The sequence below is a fragment of the Rutidosis leptorrhynchoides genome, chromosome 1, assembly GCF_046630445.1.
Source record: "Rutidosis leptorrhynchoides isolate AG116_Rl617_1_P2 chromosome 1, CSIRO_AGI_Rlap_v1, whole genome shotgun sequence".
In the NCBI taxonomy this organism is placed as follows: domain Eukaryota; kingdom Viridiplantae; phylum Streptophyta; class Magnoliopsida; order Asterales; family Asteraceae; genus Rutidosis; species Rutidosis leptorrhynchoides.
Window position 1 is genome coordinate 667,034,118 of NC_092333.1, and position 3,073 is coordinate 667,037,190.

Below are 3,073 nucleotides of genomic sequence, written 5' to 3' on the forward strand. Positions count from 1 at the left end.
TTATTGAGGGTGATTAGCGTAGAAAAATTATTAAATTTTACCAAAGTTTCCAAACATATTGGCGTTTGTTTTTTTTTTTTTTTTTTTTTTTTTGGCATACTTTAATTCAATAAGATTAAAAATAATGATAATAAAAGTTCTCGTCCCTCCCTTGAGTAAAGCAATTTCGGTTCAACGACCTAGTCTTCAACTTACGACGAATTTTAAAAATCATATTTTTAACTTAACGAAATAAAGTAAATTTTTGTTTTTAAATTCACACAAAACATAAATTTAAAATGTATAAAATTAAAAATTCATATTAATAATATTAAAAAAATTCACACCAAACTAATATTATATTTTTGTTTTTATTCATACAAACTTATATTAAAAATATTAATTTTTCAAATATTTACAAACTTAAATATATTGATTTTAAAAAGTTTACAATAATAATTTAATATTTAAATATTAATTTTAAAAACATAGAAAAATTAAAAATTAAAAATCATTTTGGTCTTTTATCCCACTTTAATCAATCAAATATTATCAAAAATATACGCCCCTCTTTTCGGTAAAGTAATTTTGGCTATATTACCTAGTTTTACTCCTAACGAATTTCTGAAATATTTTGGGTTGATTGATTAACGATATTTATACCTTAAGAATAAACGGTAAATTTTGCAGTGATGTAATAAATTTTTATATGATATCAATAATTTCGGTTACGCATACCTAATTTTATTGAATACCAATTTAATACTTTATAGTGAACGATTCAGAGTTTATTATCAAAAGGTTAAAAGCAATAAAACTAAAAATAAAAAAAACTGTACATACTTACCAGTGAAATAGAATTCTCAGTGACCTGTTTTAGCCCACTCATAAGATAGTCGGACTAATTGGTTTTCCATAGCTACATAGGCGTAACCTCGAGCATTTAACGTTTTTTCTTCGAAACATATGAACGGTCCATCTCTGCATAAAGTAACGAATTCGGTATTGGAATATGTCTGATTCGTCGAGCATTTTCCTTCGTGTGACCATTTTCCGCATTTCTGACATCTTTCAAGGTGTCGAGCTCTCCTTTTCACTGCGGATTTTGATTTTCCTTTACCAAACTGTAACTTATTATTTTTGTTCCTGGATTCTTTTCTTACTCCATCCAATTTACCTATGATTAATGATACTATTTCACTATGGAAGGGTGTCATTATTACGTTTAGTGATCAAAGCGTGTAGCATTAGACCATGGTTTAATTCACAGGAAGTCTTCATCTCGTAAAACCTAAAAAAAATAAAAATTCAGAATGGGGGGAGAAGGCTAGTTCTTTAGGGTCTGCTAGGGAAAGACCATTCGGATTCCATTCTCGAGAACTACACGAAAACAAAAAATCTAACTCTAACAGTAATACGTATTACCCTAAAAAGATTCGAACCTCCCCACACTTAGTTGGCTGTGGTGTCGAAATTGTGATTAACTTCGTTTTCAATTGGATCATCAACAATTTGTATATCTCTGACTTTTGCTTCAAGCGAATTGTTGATTTCCTCCGTAACTTTCACAAATTCAACAAACATTGCCTTTTCTTTTGGCGAAAAATTGGATAGTAATCGGTTGCATAACTTAAAGTTTCCCTTAATCTTAGCATCGTGAATCCGTTTATAAAGTTTCTTCATTGAACTGTTAAAAACGGGTTCATCTAATTTCTTATCATCAACGGGATTCTTTGTGATTGGATCATCATTAAGTGTTTCTTCATCTTCCCCACACTTATTCGTTTTTATTGGTTTAACAGTTTTGGTTGGTGGAGATCTAAACTTTCAATTCACAAAGGTGATCGATGTATCACCATCCCTAAGTGTCATTCTACCTTCTCTTACATCAATGAATGCCTCTGTGGTTGCTAAAAATGGGCGACCTAAAATTAGAGGAATATCGAGGTTTTCCTCCATATTAATCACTATGAAGTTTGCAACAAAGGTCAAACTTCCCACGTTAACAAGTAAATTATTTGCTATTTCAACCGGGTGTTTAATGGTTAGGTCAAATGATTGAACACCTATTTTGGTTAGTTTTAATTTACCCATACCTAATCTTTTGTATAAGGAAAGAGGCATAATATTTGCACTTGCTCCTAAATCTGCTAGTCCATTATATACAGCACCATCATTAAGCAAGCAAGAAATGATAAATTCACCCGGGTCTCCTACTTTAGTAAGTCGAGTTGGTTTGTAAACCTTTTTCGGGTGTTCTTTTCTTGGTTCTTTCACTTCTATTTGAACTTCTTGTTCACATTTTTCTTCATTTCTTGGAATGGGAGGTTTGTATAAGAATTCTTCTTCATCACTCCAATTTGAATCCTCCCTATTTTCCAATTTTGATTTTTCATATGTTGTTGATAACATATTTATGTTTTCATTTTGAAGGTTTTCTTGGGTGGTGAAATTATGATTGACTTCATTGTCAACTTCCATCGGACCATGTATGTAATGTTTAACTCTGTGACCATTAACTGTAAATTCAATCCCATTTGAATTTATTAACTCTATTGTTCCGTATGGGAAAACTCTTTTGACTATAAATGGTCCAGACCATCTTGATTTCAATTTTCCAGGAAATAGCTTGAATCGTGAATTGATAAGAAGAACTCTGTCTCCTTCTTTAAATTCTTTTGAACTTCTGATTCTTTTATCATGCCATTTCTTCGTTCTTTCTTTATAGATTAACGAATTTTCGTATGCTTCATGTCTTAATTCTTCTAATTCGTTTAGTTGACTTAATCGTAGACGTCCAGCTTCATGTAAATCAAGATTACATGTCTTCAAAGCCCAAAATGCTTTGTGTTCAATTTCTACTGGAAGATGACATGCTTTTCCTTAAACGAGTTTAAAAGGTGTGGTACCAATTGGAGTTTTGTAGGCTGTTCTAAAAGCCCAGAGTGCATCCTCCAATTTCATGGACCATTCCTTCGGATTTGATCCTACGGTTTTCTCTAGAATACGTTTTAAAGCTCGGTTGGTATTTTCAACTTGTCCACTTGTTTGTGGATGATAAGCAGTGGAGATTTTATGAGTTACTCCATATCTT